The 21,729-nt window shown below is 39.3% G+C and overlaps 1 protein-coding gene and 1 long non-coding RNA gene across 6 annotated transcripts in view; one reads left to right on the top strand and one right to left on the bottom strand.

Moving 5' to 3' along the window:
- The window catches only part of LOC137149144 (uncharacterized), a 375,061-nt gene that overhangs the window by 104,093 nt on the left and 249,239 nt on the right, over window positions 1–21,729 (top strand). For 2 of the 5 annotated variants that reach the window (XR_010918684.1, XR_010918693.1), the window contains exons 1-2: window positions 13,213–13,236; window positions 15,740–15,818. The exons of 1 other annotated variant lie outside the window; for it this stretch is intronic. This is a non-coding gene — a long non-coding RNA (uncharacterized lncRNA). Of the gene's footprint in view, window positions 1–13,118; window positions 13,237–15,739; window positions 15,819–21,729 lie in introns of those variants that run through there. 2 more of the 5 variants (XR_010918679.1, XR_010918692.1) reach the window with 1 other exon arrangement.
- The window catches only part of PDZRN3 (PDZ domain containing ring finger 3), a 188,272-nt gene that overhangs the window by 37,127 nt on the left and 129,416 nt on the right, over window positions 1–21,729 (bottom strand). The window lies entirely within an intron of this gene.

Raw genomic sequence — 21,729 nt, forward strand, 5'->3', positions numbered from 1 at the left:
AGTGACTCTTCACAGCTGCTGTAAATTTGTTGTTGGAAGTTGCCATAAAATATAACAATGGTTAGTTTCTGATCACTATGATGATCTCATTGTCTAAGGTACGCTGACCTTAGAGTTTTTATGGCACTGGGCACTTAGCAGATAATTCTAGTTTAAAGCACATATCCAATTTGAGCAATATGGTTTCTACTTCTATCAGTGGTGTGTGAGGACAAGAACGGAGCTTTCTGTTTGATTTGTTCAGACACAAAAAAGGTCATTATGTCAATTATTTATTTATATGGGAACTTCAATGCTTGTGAAAGATTCCAACTCCACATCCATGGAAGCGGAAATCTTTTGACCTCAGATCCAATACAATAAGGCAGTGGCAATGCAAGCTTGTTACCCTACCAATGTCTCTCAGCCTTGCTCCAGAGAGACATCCCAGATTGGTGAGACGTAGAGTACGGTCTCTAGGCTCATTCAACCCTGGATCTCTCAGCGGGGATTGTCAGCTGTGATGGGTGGCTTGTGTGATATGGACACCTGTCCCTTTCGGGCATTGGAGTGAGCTCTATCAACACATTCTGTGCAGAACAATCATCTTATCACACAGCATCAAGGTGGGAATGGCTAATGAAATGGGAAGAGTTTTCAGCCGCTGTCCACCTAGGTCAGATTTAAATCTGTGATTTAGAGCTGATAGGTTGTGTATTCCTATCCCTGAAACATTTAGGTCCCTATTCAGGAAAGCACTTCAGCAATGCATTAGTCCCATCGAAGTTAATAGGATTTAAGCATGTACTTAAATTAAGCACATACTTAAGTGCTTTCCTCAGCTGGGGCCTTAGTCTTTTAATGTCAATTTAGAAATATAAAGAGATCCCACCTCAGACAACCTACGTATTTCTATCATGTTTCTTCAGTGGTGCTTGCTAAGGGTTTTATCCCACAATTAGCTTCAATGGGAGCTGAAGCTGTTGCGTGAGAAAAATGGTCTGAAAAAGAGCTTTCTGCTTATAACCCGTGGCACAAAGCTATTTTCCCCCCAGCCCCTCCACGACAGTATTGAAAAACATCATTCAGCTGGGAAGACTCAAACAGAAGATAATTCTTTAATCTCAGATGCTGCACATGCTAATCAAATCATTGCAGGTGTAGACTTATCTGGAAGTGCCAGGATTTATGTATATAGTGACTGGGCACAATTTGCTGTTATGGGTACTAGAGAAGTAGAAAGAATCCTGTGCTGGTTGCTTACTACAAGCTTAGCTTTGTCCAACGACAACTGCTATTCTAGATCAGTGCGATTTTAAGTTGTCACAATCCACTTTAAATTCATAATACAAAGCACTGATATGCACAACATCCACAATGCACTTTAATGACGAGGTGTCTTAATTTGCTTTTTATTAGGTGATTAAAGGTACAATAAGGTATGTGTTCAACAAGAGGGAAGATCATTGTTCTGCATCATTAAGCTCACAGCGGCCCAAAAAGAAATTGTAGGCAATGTGCCAAAGCCCTTAATGAAGAGGATCTCTTTGAATTATCCGTGGATGAGGAAGGGATAAAGCCTGAGCCCTGGTATATTTGATCCTCTTTGTTTTCCCTGTTATGAGGACTTACAGAGCCAGACGTACTGGACCTTCTGGAATTGTAATTTATTGAAGCATTAATTTCCCAGCCATATTAAAGCTCTGGGTCTACTAGAGAGAGTGCAGTTATGTACTGTTATTAATTCCTACAAGTGTTTTCTGAATTCCTGCATGCCAAAGTGCTGAACTTTAAAAAATAAGGTTAAGGGGATTTATTTATGCTAATACTTAATATTGCATAAAACCGAAGTATGCAAACTTTATCAGACACAGGCTTTTAAAAAAATGTTTCCTTTGGTTTGACACAAGTAGCAAAAGCATAGTTTCATTATACTAGACTTAGATGAATATCACAAAGTAAAAAGCTCTGGTAAGAGCCAAATTATTTATTAAAAGAAAGTGTTTAATTTTTATTATTTTAAATTAAAATGATTCTGCCTGGCTTGTTAGCTGATAGATCTGGCCAACTGACAGCAATTAAAGGGCATGTTTTAGTAACCAATATCTTGCTAAATAAATTTCCTAAAAATAAAGTTAACCTCACGGTCCTGGAACGTGGAGGAAATGTGCTTTTGTCAGGATATGACAGAAAATAAGGTGCATAAAAAAAACCTGATTGTCTTGTCTGAAAATAAAAACATAGTAGCACGATTTTTTGGTGTCTAAAATAATTATGCAGAATGATGTGTGTAAATACATTATTACTACCTCCTTATTTAAATAAAATAGAAGCCTCGTCTATTAAAGGACCTAATTCTGCAGAATGCTCAGCAACCTGTAGAAGGTGAGGGCATTCAGGTCCTGGTTCAGCAAAGCATTTAAGTGCGTGCTTAAAGCTAAGAATGGCTGTAATGGCACATGTTTAAATGCTTTGCTGAAACAGGGTCGCCACACCTTTCAGGCTCACGCCCTAATTTAGTACTTAGACGCCTATCCTGCAAAAACTTAACATTAGCCATGCAAGTAAGGTGACCAGATGTCCAGATATTCGGGGGGTTTTCTTAGATAGGCGCCTATTATCCTCCACCCCCTGTCCCAATTTTTCACACTTGCTCTCTGGTCACCCTACATGCAAGCAGTCTGACTGACATCAATAGGACTGATCCCTGTGACTAAAATTAAGCATTGAGTATTTGCAGAAAGGGGACTTGTATCTGGTAAATGCTGTCAGTACATTTCAAAGACTGTCTTCCTGACCTCATACAATGTTCTGCAAGCTGCACACACAGTTTAAAATACTCATAATTTGCTGCCGTCTGTTTGTTCTGCTTGTTGCACTTCTGACTATGTAATGCACTGATAATCAGTCATCAAATCCAGACTGCGTGAAAACTTGGTGACACTGTGGGCTAACTATCACGACACACCCTGCCTGATCTCAACAGAAGGGTTCACACAAACAATACTGACATCAAGACTACGGTGGCAGGCACCATCAGAAACTAGTTCTCAAAGGGGAATGATGTTCAAGAAATCTTATCTTGCTTGAAAATTCTTTCCATTGTGACATGCACAACAGCAGCTTAATAAGGGAGAGTAAGTTGGTATAAATAAAAATGACAGTAAACTTGTTTTTATGTTTGTTTTAACAAAGTATTTTTTCAACAAAGCAGCGCTGTTCTTATGGGGGGAGAGAGAATTTAGATTAAAACTGTGTTTAAAATTCAGTCACTTCTCTGCTCGCAGAGCATGCAGGACACATTTTATTCACTACATTGTGAAGAACATCGATATATATCCTGTGATCAAATCCAGGTAGTACCATAACAAAGGCCACATGATTTTTACTCTGTACCTGTTTTGTACTGATACTCAACACCCTCTGCTGGCAAGTGTAGAAAATGACATCTTATGTCAACTATACTGTTTCTGTGGTGGTTTGTGATTATTGCATGTTCTTAAAATGCTTGGTTACCTGAAAATTACTATCATTACAATTTCTAAGTACTTAGGTATTTGATTCAGTGTTGGCATAGTATCAAAAAGTCACATTTCCCAGATGTTAAAAAATTAAAAGCTATTTTCATATCTTTGTTATTGAGATCTAAGATAAGTAAACACACGCACATCCACTACAATACCCTTCCAACATTTCACAGAGCGCAAACTCGCACCTCCAGCCCAAACAACCGTTTCGTTGGGCAGTCAGAGTAACATGTTTCAGAAACATCTACAATACAGACCAAACTCTGAATAGGGAAATGTAAAGTTGCACTTAATTTAAAATAGGGGTGAGTACACCATCAATGTTCTGAACCTCATTTGAAAGTTGATATGAATAAATAATTATGAAAGAAATTTCGAATAGTACTTCTAGTTTTCTGCCAGTTATAATCATTGGCTAGTGGATACATTGCCATACGCCGGGGAGCAGAAAGTGCAAAAGTTAAACATAAACTTGATTTAAAGTACTGACATGAACAGCTACTTTAAAAGCTGAAGTTGGAAGTAAATACATGTGTCCCACAGAAAAGAAGTGGCTTGGACCTATGTAAAAAGAGACAAAACCTTTCTGCGCATCAATCATCGCACATGTCTTTCCTAACTTGTTCAAAGAGTGCACAGGCAAGCTAGGACCCTTCTTGAGATATTGTACTTAACATATGCTGGCGAAAATGACGCTGGCACACTGGTTTGTGACACAAAGACTGTAGCAAGTTCGATTGTGTACCAACCTGAATTTAAATATTTGATCTTCCACAAGCAGAGTTGGGAAGGCACGTCCCAGAAACGGAGTCAAAATCACACATGCATCAAACAAGGTGACAAAGCCTTTAATTTCCACTACTGCAAGCACTCTCTCCAGTCCTTTCCCCCCCACAATAACAACTGTCACTAGGCTAGATGAGAACATTTGCTTAGAATTGAAATCCATTACCTGACAAACTTCATACAGTAATTTGTACTGCTCTTCTTGCTTCTGTAGAGTGCACAAACTGCATCCCATATTTAATTAAGTATCAGAGAGAGTCTTCCTTATGCACCAGCACAGCCACAGATACACGCAGATATCCTTTGAAATACCTAGGTGAGTCAGCTGGACTGAAACAATTCACATTGCTATTACACTGAGTGTTGGAAAGCAACTACGTCTGTTTCTTTAGTGCTTTCCCTCCTTCACTCACAGTACACAACACTCCCTCTACTGCTTTAGTCAAGCTGCTGTACTGTGGTCCAACGCACACACTATATACTGCTACTCATGCATATTAATCAGTTCTCATTGACTATTCATAACAGACAGTGATACAGAAGCTATAATTGCCGACTATGACAGCTGAAATTTCTCTAATTAACAAGCAAGTGCTTCAGTAGCAGGGCATAATAAAAGACACTAACAATTTTGTAAACCATTTTGTAGCAATTACAAATAAACATGACTACATTTTACTATGGTCCCTCAGGATAATTCTTAGCATATTTAAGCAGAATACAAATACATTTTAAATGTAAGTCACAATGAAATGAATCTGACAGTACAAAACTCTCATACTCAGCATTAAATGTGGGGAAGTCCCATCATCTGTTATTATTTATATTGCAATTGCGCCTAGGAGTCCCAGTCATGGATCAGGACCCCATTGTGCTAGGTGCTGTACAAACACACAACAAAAAAAGCTCTCCCTTACACAGGTATGGAGAGCGAATACGTTGGTATTTAGAAAAAGGGACATGTTTACAATGGAAAGGTTCAATGTAGATGTTTTAGATTTAGCAGTTGCAACAATTGGAACATGGCTATTTGCTCTCATTATGCAATGTTACCCGACATTGAGACTATGATGAAATATCAAATTGTTTTGGGGTATATTTATAGCTATATAATTTTTGTGTGCACCTAACTATGCATATTAAACATTGCATATGTATATAATGATAACATGTCAAGGATCTGCCAAACTAATTAGGAAAGTCATTGAAGCAGTCATATTTATATTTCACTCTTCCCCCAAGTACCTCCCCGCTCCCTTCCACTTCCCCCTCGCACACCCACCTATTGCTTGTTCCTCTCTGCCTATTCACTCCCCCCCGCTCCACTTCTAGGGAGCGTCTCTTCCACTGCTCCAAAGGCGACGGGCTAGCACTCCTCCAAACAGAGGTGATCAGAACGGCATCTGTGGCATTTGCCCTCCTGCATGGTTAGGCTTTTTGGTTTAACCTCTTATACGTGCCACCCATGATGAAGACCAAAAGTATAACTGGGGTAAAAAAATAATTACTAGTTCCTAGAGGATAGGTCCATCAATGGGTATTAGCCAAGATGGTCAGGAATCCAACCCCATGCTCTAGGTATCCCATAACTTCTGACTGCCAGAACCTGGGACTGGATGACGCAATGGATCACTCGATAAATTGCCATGTTCTGTTCATTCCCTCTGAAGCATCTGGCACCAGCTGCTGTCGGAAGACAAGAGGCTAGGCTAGATCAGTGGTTCTCTACCTTTCCAGAGTCTGATTTGTCCTGTGTACCCCAAATATGTCACTTAAAATCTACTTGCTTACAAAATCAGACATAAAAATACACAAGTGTCACGGCACACTCTCACTGAAAAAGTGCTGATTCTAATTTTAACCATATCATTATAAAACAAATGGATTGGAATATGAATGCTGTACTTACATTTCAGTGTGATATTGGAGCCTGTTTTTCAATTGTGAGCCTGATCTGAAGCCAAAGCCCTAAGCATGTGCCTTAGCTTTGTGGGGCCCCCTGTGGCGTGGGGCCCTGGGCAACTGCCTTGCTTGCCACCCCTAATGCCGGCCCTGCACTTGTGGACCCCCCCCCCAGAGTTGCAGCCCCCAGGTTGAGAAACACTAATCTTGATGAACTGAGTACCTCTGGAAGACCTCTGTGTACCTCCAGGCGTATGCATACCCCTGGTTGAGAACCGCTGGGCTAGATGGACCACTGGTCTGACCCAGTAAGGACAGTCTTACATTCTCTTGTGTCTTTCACCAACAGAAGTTGGTCCAATAAAAGATGTACCTTACCTACCTTGTCTCTCTAGTATCTTGGGAACAACAATGCTAACAAAACCTTTGAAATTATCGAGAGCATCCACCTAAACCCGGCAGAGAACAGGAGGGGCTGAGGTGCACCAGTGGTCGAGGCCCCTGCAATGGCAGGGAAATGATGACGTGAGACACACCCAGATCTGGCGCTAAAGTACTTAAATACGTGTTCTTGTCTAAAGTATGGATTTGGTGTGGTTCTGAAAATGCCAGACATAATAAACATGAATGACTTTTAAGAACAAGGATGAAATGTACTGTAATAAGTATAGTATTTGGCTTTGAATACATATATTTAAGTTATTTTAAGGTAAGGGACAATTTAATATGACATCTTCCAGAGACATTGCATAAGATGTATCTTCCTTTATGGAATGTAAACGTTGGCTCTTGAAAGGTTAACAATGTCTACTTGAACACTAGCTGCTCTTTAAAAGTTACATTTCAATTGTCACCATAACATTTTCAGCAATTGTGTGTAATCAAAAATGGAAGAAGGGGGAGGGAGGAGAGGGGAAGGATTAAGGAACCAAAAGTTAGTTTATTGTATGATATGTCCCAACTGCAATTCCAATAGCAAAACATCATCCTACCATTTTTCCATACTGGTACAATGGACGATGAGTGCTGATATCTAATCAGATGCAACAAATGCCCTCAGGGCCCGTCTGCATTAGAATATAAGAGCACTTGAAAAAGATAGTCCAGAAAGGAGGGCAGGGGAGTAACTTCAGCGATTACAATAATTGGAGGGCAAATGAAATGATCTCAGGTCCTGGGCTACCAGAGATTAAATTAAGCATGCTGCTCAGTAGCAAACAGTATGGTTTAATAGGTAAAGTTGGCTGGGCTGCGAACTCCAGTAAGCAAGCCTAATATTCAAGCAAAAATGTTGATATAAATGCAGATGTTTTCCATGATCTGAACCTACTTCATATTATTCTGTTGTTGTTATAGGTGGGACTGATAGTGCGGCCTATTGTTAAATATTCCCAACACTCCTGATTATAAGACCCTGTTTTCAGTTGCTTATAACTTGGCCAAACTTTAATCCTTTCAGCTGAAATAGTCCGGGTAAAGTGTCTGCCTCAGGCTGAATATTTTTGGCAAATTACAGATAAAATAATTCAGGGTTTTTTTCTGAAAATGAGGCCAGGGACAAATAAATAGTTTTGTGCATTGTGATGTTTAACACCGCCCCCCCCCAGTAACCTGTGCTTTGAGAAGCTCTAGCACCCCTGTACTCTCTCATGCATTTTGCTGTCCCAGTGAAAATCTGTCCACATTCAGCCAAGTTACTATCAGCCGTTGAAGAACTGCAGTGTGCACATCCTCAGTGCAGTCTTGCTAGCGTTTTGCAGCTTAATTCTCCGGAGAGTCTGTCAGCACAGAACATGCTCCCGTTGGGGCTAGGGCATTGAGCGAGATTTTCCCTGCCACTGCAGTTCCCCGCTGCTCCCGGCAGTGCTGTGTCTGTGTTCAGACACTGGAAATGAGAGCAGGGAGAGACTCCCCGCTCAGTGACCTCCTCTTCTGGGTCCAGACAGCATGGAGGAGGAGCTGCTGCCTGAATTTAATGCAGAGGGGCCAGAACCAGAGTTGGGGGGCGGGGGAGCAATAGATTGGAACAAGGAGATTGAAGGTGTTGAGAAGACTGGGACTTGGGGGGGGGGGGGGGTCTGGCTGGCAAGGAGACTGAAGTGGGGAGACGGGGGGGTGCAATGGAGGTACAGGGTACAGGAAAGCCAGTGTATGGCTGTGTGGATGGGGAGACTGAGATTGAATGAGAAGCTGTGGATGAGTGTAGAGGGAGGGAACTGGGAATAGCGGAGCAAGGAAACTGGGCTAGGGGTGAGAAGCCTGAGCAATGGAGACTGGGACTGGCTAGGGGAGGAGAATGGGACTGGGCCATGGAGTCAGATGTGCGGAAGAGATGGGACTGGATCAGGGATGGGTGGGAGGCGAAGGGGCTGTGTCTGCTAGAGCACATGCCTCTCCAGAGCCTGGAATGGATCCCTAGCTTCCTGAAGCTGACCGTTCCTCTGTTGTCAGCAAAATCTGGCAAAGTGTCCCATTCTCTAGTGCTGGTCCACGTAGAGGATGCCAACCTACTACTGCTCTCAGTTGCTCTGCTCGCTCATGTGGAAGAGGTCTATGCAGTGCATCTAAAGGTTTCAACCCTGCTGATAACTGTGTGGATATCAATATAAGGCCACCAGGGCACGCTCCCCTACAGAGCCTGAATTCTGGCATTCCTAGCTTTTGAGTGCTTGACTTTGCAACTGTAGTAATGTGCTTTTAATGCAGTTTTTTGTGTGTAATAACCATTTAAGATCTCTATTACTGTATGTATACTTATCAGATTCTGTTTAAACAAGTAGTTCTCACTTAAGCAGGATGTGATTACCTAATGTATAAACAGTCTAATTAGCTTCCTTAATTTTACAAATTTTTTAGACTCAAATGCAACAAAGGGAAGGGAACAGCTGCCCCTTCATAATAAATCTTACATTCATATGCAATGTAAAAAGGAGCAAGCAGGACTATAAGGAGGGGTGAGAGAGAAAACCATTTGTTCCAAACCATAACACTTTAAAAAAAGTTTCTGAAATTTTAGAAATGTAGCCAATATGTTTTTAAGTGTAGTCAATGGGTCAGCTTCATCAGCGCTATAGTGCTTGTGTGTCGAGAGTGAATTCCATCAGAATTCATGTTCAGTAGATATATTTACAAGTGAATTTTCAACACTATAAACCTCCAATAGGTACCCTAAGTGTTTGATTCTTAATAATTCATTTAGTTACTGTGGATCTTGTTTAAAAATTGTCCCTCTTAAAAAGTCCTTTGCTGGCTTTTGAGAATTCGAAATCAAGCCAGTATCTTTCCCATGCCATTGTGCTGGTCCTACAAATAAAACAAATATGTATATTCTGAATATAAACACACAAAACTTTAATCCTATAATTTCTTGCATGTGGAGGTAGCCACCTGCCCATGAGGATTGGAGCCAAAATATGTAAACTTAATATGAAAAGATAGGACTTTGCAAGCAAATATAAAATGCTGCTGGCCTTACTCCTATAAATTAATGTTGGAGCTGTTAAGTCCTGATTTGCCTCTCCTTGCTCCTCTGAAAAAGTCCCAGTGCTCACTAGTACAATAAGTGCAATGATGTGTCTTCTTATTATTAAACCATTGAAGGAACAATCCTGTCTTCTGAGTTATGCTAAGGAGTTAAGAGTACTTTTGATATTCACATTTAACTCCCATTGCTGAAATAGGACACTAACAGTATATGAAAAGATTACTGAGAAGTAGCTTGATTGTTTCTAAGCCTGAAAAAGCAAAGAGAATTATGTTGCAATAGCTCAGACATTTCGATCACGAGCAGAAACAACGATGACATGGTAATGTAAATTAATGGATCATATGTCATCAGTGCCTTATAGTGGGAGAACTAGAATGCAGAGGTTGACTCCTTGAGCGTGAAAAGTTTCCTACTATTCCCGACTCACCTTTTTTTACATATATTACAGTGGCACATAGAGGTCCCAATCGAGGATTGGGGCTTTATTGTACTTGGTGAATCAAGACTCCTAAAAAGACTATCCCTGCACCAGAGACTTTACTATATAGATTTATGACGCGATGTAGGAAGTGGGTGAAACAGACGAGTATATTTGGGGGGTGGCTATCTTGGAAGCGGAAGATGAGTTAGGGAGAGTTTAGTAAAAGGAACAGACTTTGCATAATACAATAAACTACTGTATGATGTTGCCACCTGCTCAGCTATTGTTTTGTGGGCATCACGGATCTGAAGGCAGATACGGCTTTAAAAAGATTAGTCACACACCTAGACCAGACCTACGCTGGCTGTACGCCAGCCAAGGATTCTCCCACGTTGGAAGAAACCTCAGCTACCTGTGAAAGACAGCTTTAATTTCCTTTTTTTACCACTAGAACAGCATAGAGTCAGAACTGAGCCCATCATTTCTACTGGTGATATAACTGACTGAAAATAAGAGTGTTGCTGTAGCAGTGTCGGTCCGAGGATATTACAGAGGCGTGGTGGGTGAGGTAATATCTTTATTGGACCAATTTCGGTCAGTGCTTGTCTCTCTCACCAACAGAAGATGATCCAATAAAAGATATTAACTCCCCCCCCCCCTTGTCTCTTTAAAATGAAAGAAACATCTGAACATAAACAAAGAATCAGTCTGGGGGGCTGATGGAGGAAGTGAATCGACATGAGACTCTGCGTCTTATTCTCACAATTACAATCATTTAAAAAAAGAAAATTAAAGACATTTAAAAACCACTCGGCAAAGGAAAGCAAATTATGAAAGATCAGAACAGTGAAGTCAAACTTTAGTAATTCACTTGTACCCATAAGGTTCATGTGCTATCAAGTCTGAAATTACTTACAGACCATCTAACCCTGTTGTGCTTTCTCTCTGAAATATTGTTTTGGAGAGCTGCTGGTGGTAAGCAAAAACTGGTATGAATGATGGTTCATTTTAAAATAAAAATGTTTTCAGGAAAGGCAATAATATTCTTTTAACAATGTGAGGGCAAACAAAATGATTCAGCGTACTTCACCGCTGCGTAAGAGCTGGTGACATCATACTTCATCTTTAAAACGGATAGATGTGTGCCCAAAAGCTAATAAAGTTCACTCTAATACAAATGAGCAAGTAAAATAGTAGATCACAACCTATGATAGCTTTAGATCAAGATCATAGGACCGTAGCCAAGGGATAAAGAAAATTGAAGTGATTTAGAATGGAACCCAATAGGTTATATCTGATATTAGCCAGTTTGCTGAAGCAAAACAGTAATGTCAAGAAGATACAAGGGTGTAAAATCCATTTAACTGTGTCCCAGTGCTTCTACTCTTTGACCCTAATGTCTTTAAGGTGAACTCCCCTTAGGGTCAGTACAATAGTGCTTAATAATAAAAAGCCATAGCTAATTGGTACTATACAATAACTGATTAAACTCTTTAAATGGCCATAAGTTTTAGCTATCATATTTATGTAAAGATTTTTTGATCCACTTCTATATGAAAAGGTATTCACTGTCAATTTACTCCCAATCTAATTTAACACAGGGCAAAATAAACCATCTAGCGTTCATTAAGCTTTCTATTAGTAACATTTTTCAACATCTGGTGAAGATGGAGATTCGGTGTAAGTGAAGCATTAATGGTAAAGAGCGGCTAATAGGAAATAAACATTGTTACTATACATCTATTTTATATTCATTTCTAGACCTTACTGAGCAGTGATTAATCTGCTTCTAATTCTCATCTAGAAACCCTGAGAAGTCGATTCAGAAGATGAGCAAATCTGGGATAGAGTGGGATTTACTGAGAGCCGAGTAAGGCCTCTTAGTACCTTGTACTTACAGTTTCTGTGGTACTATCTTTGCAATTTGGGAATTTGTATTTCCCTTTAACTTGCTCTGTTGTATTAAAGTAGTGCACAGACACCCCAACAAACATGGCCTGGTTTTGTGCTAGGTGCTGTACAAACACATAATAAGAGACAATCCCTGCTTCAGAAAATTTATTATCTAAATAGACAAGACAAACATGCTGGGAGAAAGGAAACGTTATGCCTGTTTTACAGATGGGGAACTGAGGCACAGAGAAATTAAGTGACTCATCCAAAGTCACAGAGGAAGTCTGTGCCGGAGTTGGGAACTGAACCCAGAACTCCTAAGGCCTATGCCAGCACCTCAACTACAAGATCATCCATCCTCTCTAAGAAAGAGGACAGCTAACTTTTTATTAATCTTTCTTTTGCATTCACAATTTTCCATCAATTTTTGTGCAAAATATTGCAATATCATTACAAATGTTGCATTTGGTTTCCCTCTATTGTATTTACAGTATAATTATATCAGTATATGAAACTGCAATTGTACCAGGCCCTTTCATGTTTCATTATGAAATCAATGTTCATGTGGTGATAAGGATGAAATAGAAGACGATCTAATGCAATACTTGTTAATACAGGAGATAGACTCTTCCTGCCTTTGATCACTTTGAAAACGGAGTTCCAGGTTTTTGAGTTGATATAACATTATTTTCTTTACTGTTGACATTATCCAGCTCAGTCTTTTACTGCAGCAATAACTATTTCCCCCTTGTCCATTTGTTATTAGCAGTATGGTATGTTTATGAAGCACTGAGAATCAATATTTCAATTAATATATTTTCCTCAATGAATAATAAATTACCTCACCAGCCTATTGTGTTAGTTTACTATGTAGGTTTATTATGTAGATACATTTCCTAGGCGATTCTCCAAGCCTTCCCTCACCCCAAATATATCGCTACTGTTGATTGGCTAGATATGAACTGAATACAAAAAATGTAGCCTAACTATTGACAGGAGAAATATGGAAGTACATGGGCAATTAGATGCTACAACAATAAGCACTAAAAATTGCTTATAAATGAGTAATTTGGTTATCTTTCCTATTGACACACACATCCCCTAATTCTTGGTCTTTTCATTTGCAGTACTATTTTATAGTCAGCGGCTTTCCAAGACACCTTGCGGCTGAATGCTTTACTCCCAGTTTATTACAAGATCCCCATTTTTGGAAACAGGCTGTATTCAAGACCAGTAAGGAGGTTAGTAACACACATTGTCTTCCCCACATGCACAGGTACTATTCTGATCATAGATACTATGGAAAACAAAAGATAGATAGTTACTGTCCATTTGTGAGACACGTGTCTGGAATGAATGGTTTGATACTTGCAAAATATGATTTTGTGTCCACAGTTTTAGTCCAAATCAAAGTCCAATGGAAAACGGTGACAACAGACTGATTGGGCCTTTCAGAATAAGTTAAAGTTGTTACGATCTGGTTCTAACTTCTATACTTCTATTTTTTATGTTAGTTTGCAGCTTAGAAATGTTTAACAATCTTAACTTTTGCGAATCAGATGTTGCAGCACAAGGAGGTAAGGAATATATTAGTGTTGTGAGGAAGGTTTACTATCCATTATCTGTTAATTCATAGTTTCCCCTGCACTACCCTTGACCTGAGATTGTCACTGTATGATGGAATATTGTGTATTCAAAGGCTTTTGTCCAAGTCTACCAAGATGATATTGAGTAACCTGGACGTTTTCTGAGCATAGTACTAGAATTGTATCTGAACATATCAAGAGACAGGCTTAATTAATGGGCCGCGAGGAAGAGCTCTTTAGATTACTGGCAAATACACAGTAGAAAGATCCATGGAAAAATCAGTAATGCTTGCACAAAAGGGAGGAAAGAGCAACTTTATATTTAAACTCAGTCGCTGTTGTGATGATCAACCCAGTGCTGTTTAAAAACTTTTTTTTTTTTTTTTTTTTTTTTTTACTGTTCAAATGCAGAGTTTGATATGTTACAAACTATCAAGCTGGTATTCATGGGCCTTTGAGTCTGAGTCTTCTGTGCTTCCTTTTGAATTTTGTGTTAAGTCAGGTCTTAGCAGAAAAGGGAAGAAATCACGGATAATTAAAGCTTAAAATATTCTCATTTCATGGTGTGGCTAACAAGTGAAACTACAAGTAATGGTGTAATCTAACATGTCAAAAAAGAAAATGAAAAGAGGAGACAGAAGGCAGGACAGAGCCCAGGGATGCAATGTGCCATGTTATGTTCTAATTAACTAACTGATCCTTTAAACTGTCAAACTCAGCAAGGAACTTCATGGCCTGGTTTCTTATTAATATTCATATTAGGGCACTGGAAGCTATGATTCCAATCCCAGTGGTTATAGTTAAACATTTAAAAAAAAATTTCCTGGCTAACCAAGGTCTCAACAGCTTCACATTCATAGGGAAATGAAGGCAGGCCACCCTGAACTCTATAATCCACTGCTGGGGAAAATTCTCTGAGGATGCATATTGATTTCTGAATTATTAAGGGACCTTGTATATTGAAAAAACAATTATTTTTCATCTTGCTACAAGAAGAATTGCCACATTGTTAATCACATTGAGCTCTGCGTTGTCAAATAAAAGAAAGATGCATGTAACATTCTGTAAAACAATCCCACTTTTAATTTCACACACACAAACAAATATGCAATTTAATAAAACCCTGTCATAAGTAGGACTGGATGAATTCATTTCACCTTGTAGGTTGCAATCTAGGACCATTTCTGCAAAAATCTTAGTCCCACAAGAAGAATAATCTTTAAGGACCGATAATACAATTATTCTCTTACATTTCAATTTGCCAGTTTTCTCTTGCACCCAGTAGACTTTCCTCTAGCCTAAAGTATGGGGGAGCAGCTGACATTTGGCTCATCATGACTTTTATAAAGGAAAAGGCAGTGTGCTTTAAAAATGTCTGTGCCTTATCTACAATGCCTGTGTTCTGTTTGGATCCAGTATTGCATACATATCTCCCACTGACTGGGACTGGCATGCGTGTAACTGAGAGCGAAATTAGGGCTTGATCCTGCACTACTAAGTCAATGGGAGTTTTAACATTGACTTCAACAGCAGTTGGATCTGACCCCAAGTGTCTGAGGACAGTTTAATCTCATTTTACACTTGCAATTCATATCTCTATCCAGCACAGTATATTACACTGTGCCTTACAGCAGTATGTTCAGCAAAGGGGTAGCTGAGCAATAAATCATGGCCACGTGCGTAATACTGCTCATTGCAACAATAATTAAATTGTTTGAGTATCATTAATGACCTTAATGATACACTTAAAAAGAACAATGGGTTTCCAACTCTCATTCCCCAAGTGTTCTTTCTTATCCAGCTTCCTCTGCCATAGCTTTTCTGCAGGTTTCAACATGCTATATTAGGAAATCAAATTTTCAGTCCATTAAATATTTTCCACAGTGAAAAGTGCAAGTTTAACTCCTTTTCACCTCCCTGCCCAAATGGGGAAGGGAGCATGTGCACCTGCCTCCTGCTAGTGGTGGGGGCAGGAGGAGAGAAGGGATGAGTGCTACTTTCTTCTACCTGATATTTCTTCTTCCCCTGGACCCCCTCCCCAGGGGCTTCACAGCAGGTCTCTCTTGGATTGTCGTCCCCTTCTCCCCCCAAACCCATTGGCTGCCAAAACAAGTTTTAGCAGAGAGTCTGTAGTAACTTATTGTCTACCCCTTGTAAGGTTTGGAACCACCATCGGTGTTATTCCTAGAGCTGTTGCTCGTGCTGTTCAGAGGCCGCAGTGAATGGAGGTGGAACAGGTAGGGACACAGAGGCAAGGGACATTTTTCATTCCCCTGGCAGAACCCTGGGATCATTAGGTTTTCCTCTATTCTCTTCCTTGAGGACAAGCTTCACTTGCCAGTGGAAGAATGCTGAAGAAAGCCTGTATCTGAGACATTGTCTGGATTGGTATGAAAATATACGTGCACACAGAAATGTATTTCAAAACCCTGGCATTCTAACAATGGATGACCTCTCTATGTCCTCCTAGCCAGATAAAATACATCGATATTTTCAGTTGTTAATCCAAATATATAACCATGCACACATATTGTTCTCTATTGATATGACCTTTTGTGTGTGATTGAGAGGTTTAATAAAAACATTTAAATACATAAACTATCTATCAGCTAGGGTTAACATCAGGCACTGAACTGCCAGCCACAAATGTTGAATATGTTGACTTTAAATTTCTACAGGGAGCATATGTTATGGATCAAAGATCACACTGATTAATCCAACAGAGACAAAAGGCTGTCACTTTGGTCATGGTGGTATGATACCACCAGTGTTCACTAAGGAAGTAAACAAAGAGAAAACAAATCCTGGTGGAAAATTAGCAATAAAGAGAGGTTAAATTACAAAATACTGTTTTTACTAGGTCAAATATGTTTTCATCAATAAATATTTTTATATTTATTATTTTCTAAATTCCATTTTTTGCAATGTTGGAATTATTTTTTTAGTAAATATTACATATTGCTTTGCTTTGGTTTATACTAAACGTAATCAAACTCTGTGTTTCTAATTTTTATTGTAAGATCTGACTAAATTGAATTTATATATATACACTATCAAATGTACTGATAGGGAACTCTAAGGATTTGGGATTGCATCAATGTTGAGTTTTATTATATATTTGTTTTGTTTACAACCCTATAATTATACAGAATCTTATTAAAGTAATGTGAGGGATGGAATGCCCTCAACTTCTAATAACATCAGTAGGTGTGGAAGACACTTCACATTTTCCAGATCCAACCCATTTAAATATTCACTAGGATGTAATCTGAGACACGCTAGTATTCACATATGAAATCGATTTCCCTCTATGCGCAAGAAAACTCTGGAAGCAGAACTAGTTTAGCTGCACATGGGAGTTGGGTGTGAGGGTCAATTCCCCATGTTCTGTGGAGCTCACCTCTGTAAAGGTGAGGTCAGAGATGTTTTTGTGCTTACCCAATGTTGCAGGGACTGAGCTAGGGCCATGTTAGGTTACTATACCATTGAGGTCTGTGGCCTTGGGGGAATAGTCCTTCCTTCTCTGTCGGACATAAAGACACTCAAGGTCTATCCCCTCTCCAGCTGGGTCCTAGGTTTGGGTCATACTGAAATGCACTGTTTTTGAGTTTACAACAGGAACATTTTAAGTAGCCACAGTATGTAAGGTGTCAATCCTCAGTAGCACCATTTAATTTATTGTATGAAATATTCACAACTGCTTTGTTAAATAAAGACCTCAGTCCCGATTTTCTAACAAGCTGTGCACCCCCATTTACTCTGAATGGGAGCTGCTGGGGGCGGAGTATTTCTGAAAATCAGATGTTTTGGCAGTTTTTACTGTGAAGTGCCTCCATCAGTGGAAACAGACATTTCCTTATGCACTATATTGTATCTGGGAAATGAAATGCTTATCTCAGCCTTACTTCTCTGATATTTCCACCTGTATATTCCATCAGTTATTCTTATGAAAGCAATTACTTAATATGCATCTTGAAAGGTGTCTATAAGATCACCGGAAGACTTATGTAGACTAAGTACTCTAGTAGAAAGTGAAAGTCTGAGACAGGCCAGGTATAAGACCCGAGGCCTAGTAAAATAGGCCTGAACCTGAAGCCTGTACCAAAATCTAATACTGCTAAGAAGCAAAGTCAGACTGTGAATTTACATATGACCTCCTAGAAATTGGCAAGAATTGAGCTGATGCTGCAAACACACATATTCCTAAAGCAGTGCTAGGCACAAGAGGATGAAATTACAATCTAGAGACAGAGGGTACCAGGACATCCTAGCATACCAAAGACAACGAGGACTCCCTGACCACCTCAAATGACACTATAATGGAGAGAGATGTCTTGTTAATATGATGAATAGGAATGTTTTGATTCAACCATCCAGTACAAGGTAATTGGTGGTATCATACTATGTCAGAGGGTGGCAACTATTTGTGTCAGAGGGGCAGAACAAAACTTGTCTGTAGCAATGTATAAAAGAGCATGTCAGAGGAAACGACTTTGTCCGGCCAAGGGGATAACGGAGAGTCTCGCCGTTAACTGAGCCGTTCCACTGTGAAGAAGCATTTATATGTTAAGTGTACTTGTAAGATATAGGTCGCTTCACATCGTGCTTCATTGCAATAAACCTGTCCAGATGCCTTTGTTGCTCAGTGGTTACCTGCGCAAAGCTAGGACAGCACGTACATGGGGAACACACACACACGCAGCCAACAACTGATCACATCACAACTGACAACAAGTATGTTTTCCAAAATTCAGGCTCCAAAAAAGCTATTGTAGTAGGTATATTCATGAACTTTTTTTCTCATGTTATCTGGTACACTTTTTCTTCTCCAATTAGTGCATCCTTCCAAACTCCTCAGCATGCTTTAATTTTCAGGAATACTTACGAGTTTCAGATGTTTCTGTTACTTTATACCATCTCTGTAACTACTCTTCCATTCTTCTCTCACTATGCAATTGATTTTATTTGTTTTTAGTAAGAAACGTGGCAGGTTTTGAATTGTAAGATTCTGTTGCAAGCCTTGTCCTGTGCCTTGAAACGGTACCTGGCACAATACCCAGTGGTGACTCTCAGTTTGTAGACATAGGGAGTTCTACTCAAGAAAAAGGATTCAGCACAGTGAGTTCTGATTATTCTTAGGGACTTGGGTGGGGTCTTGGTGATTCCATCATTTGCCTTTTCAGCTTCCATGACTGCCAGTGTATTTAGTTCTGTAAAGGATCAGCTCTCTGATCTACCGCTTACTGTACAATGTGTTACTTTGTGTACCAGACATTTGATAGATATTCTTCTCTGTGGATAATATAACTTTTTGATGCATGCGTATTTAGCTGCTGACTCGAACGGATAAGTTATGAGTGAGAGTTTTCAAAAGTGCTCTGTGTTGGCCAAACGCTGCTCTCATTGAATTCAATCAGCCTTTTTACCACTGATTTCAGTGAGAACAGAGTCAGGCCAACACTGAGATTTTGAAAATCTCCCTTACATAATATATGAAAAATATACATTATGTATGTGTATTTCATTCACAGTATGACATATATAGATATGTCAGAAAATATAGAATATGCACATATGCAGTATGTATCTACACACAAGCACGCGTATTTTATTTACTATCAAATAAGCTATGCTGCTTTTTCTCTTTTTCCAGGGGAAATACTGAATTGATACCACTGTGCCGTACTGGGTGGATTCCTTTAATAAGCTGCTAATCTGTTGTTTTTCTGATAGTCTGTCATATTTGTCCTCCACTTGTTCTTCTGCATAATTTAATAGACAGCTGTCATATCTCACACTATCTCATCTCAAATTTGATACTTGTACAGTGGTAATTAAAATCACGTGCTGGGCCCAATGCTACAAGTGCTGAGTGATCTCCACTCCCATTGACTTCAGACAGTGCAGAGGGTGCCACTAGCTTAGCCAGAGGTGCTCCGAACCTTGCAGGACTGGGCCTGTATTAAACAGACTGATGTCTTAAGCAAAGGTTAAAAAAAGTATAGGCAACTTATGACCCGTTATAGCGCTTGCCTGTCATGAACACTATATTTAAGGATCAGGTAGCATTCCACCTGCAGCAAAGCACAATGAGTGAGCTCCTGGTGGTAAATTCCCATTGTGCTACTTGGTTGATCAGGTAGCATGTCGATTGCCAGGAGCTGATCCTTGAGAAGCAACATATTGCTAAAACACATCTTGAAAATTGGTTAGACTAACACGGGACTTTGAACACATAATAGAATCAAAAAGTAACTACTCCACTTACAGTACTGGAACATGTTATGTCCTTACTCATGAAAACTCATTAAAGTCAATTGAAATTTTGCTTGAGTAAGCTCTCAAAGATCAAGGTCTATATTAATCATGAGCCAATTTGTGCATTGCTAATGGCATTTGCAAAAATACATATCCTTTGGAGAAGAGGGGGAAAACAATTCTTCCTCTTAAAAAAAACAAAAACACATCAACCCTATGAGTCACTCAAACAAAACATATTACATTATTAAGCCCAACTATGAAAGCTTGTTACTTATCACACAATGACGTATTGATTCTGTTTAATCTTCCCCCTTTCCGACACTTTCATTTCCTGTTATCACTGTATAACACCAACGATAGAACACTGAGCAGAGAATGGTGATTGGCCAATATAAATAACTAATTTAAAAGCCCTATTGTTCACTGGAAAAACAATTAGAAGAAACATGTCTATATTATATCTGCTTATTATTATTCTCGCAAGTACATATGAAATTTGTGGCCAAGTAATAAGACTACATTAACATGCTCTAGTGAAAAATTCTCAGCTTTAATTTGAAATTAACTCAGTTTCATAGGTTTCCATACATCAAAATGTTTGGTGTACCAGGCTATTTTCTGTCAAAAAGAACATATCAGTACAACGCTTCTAAAACAAAACAAGCACATAAAAAGCTACTAAAAATGAACTATTAAAAGAAAGTGGGCATTCACCTTGAACACAGTTGTTTATCCCGAAAGAGCTTATTATTTACTAAATATTGAAGGTGAACACAATTATTAATCTAACTTTCCTCCTTATGTAAAAAGCACATGTGGATGCAGATGCAGTCAGGGCCTTGTCTTTACTTTCTCACGCCTACTTACAGACATTTTATAGAACTGAGGCTATCTTAAAACATGTGGCGAGACCAATAATAAGAATTTACAAAATGGAAATTCCCACTAGTTTGGAACACTGTTCTAAGTTTTCATGTGCAAGATTAATCACATAGATACTGATTTTCCAAAAGGATGCAGGGTTCAGAAATGAGGTCTGTGAAGATTATCTGGAGCTCAGTGTTCATGTCCTATCTTAGTTCCTTGTTTTCAGTAGCCTGGGTGAGGAAGTGCAAGTTTCTTCATGCTATTGTCTAAGAGTTCACTTCCAAAAGACTCTCCTTTAATACCCAAAGCTCAAACAGTTGAAGCAATGATGATGTAATAGCAAACGATATGTTAAACTAGAATAGTCAGGTTTGATTAATTTCAGGATCAAGGGGAAATTTCTGCAAAGCAATCTGTTCTCTAAAGGAAATGAACAAACCTCTTGATGTAAGGCAACCGTAAACATCTCTTATACTGCTGAAGTAGTTTCACTCTTTCTGCACTACTCGCTACAACTTTTCACCCTTAGTGTAATTTGGTTTTCACAAAGGATTAGGAACTCACACTAAATGATGTGTTTATTTTTATGCCTATTCCTTTAATGTTCCTCTCTGATCTGTAGTGCTACGGAAGCTTCGTCTAGAGAATTTGGGAGAGACAGGGTGGGACAAGAATCAATGGCATCAAAACTGGTGACATAATTTGAACGGTGCTTTTGCCGGCCCTTTCCTGTGCAAGTGACTTTTCCAAGAGTTCTAGACTCATGCAGTGGAGGTCCAGAAATATTTTAAATGACCTGTTGAGGGTAATTTTTAATCTTGCTACTAGGGCAGAACTGAGCTAATGACTTCTCTGTTGACTTTCTAAATATGAATTTCCACACTGTAAATTCAGACATGAAGAGGAGTAATGAAAAGGGGAGGGGAAGAGCTACCCACTGGTCTTCTGCCAAGCAAACATACATCTCTTAGTGGTGGGAGGCAGGAATTGCTTTTGTAAATAAATATACAAATAACAGCT

This window comes from Emydura macquarii, unplaced genomic scaffold (genome assembly GCF_026122565.2).
Source record: "Emydura macquarii macquarii isolate MOO-44397 ecotype Brisbane River unplaced genomic scaffold, CSIRO-AGI_Emac_v2 contig_71, whole genome shotgun sequence".
Taxonomy (NCBI): domain Eukaryota; kingdom Metazoa; phylum Chordata; order Testudines; family Chelidae; genus Emydura; species Emydura macquarii.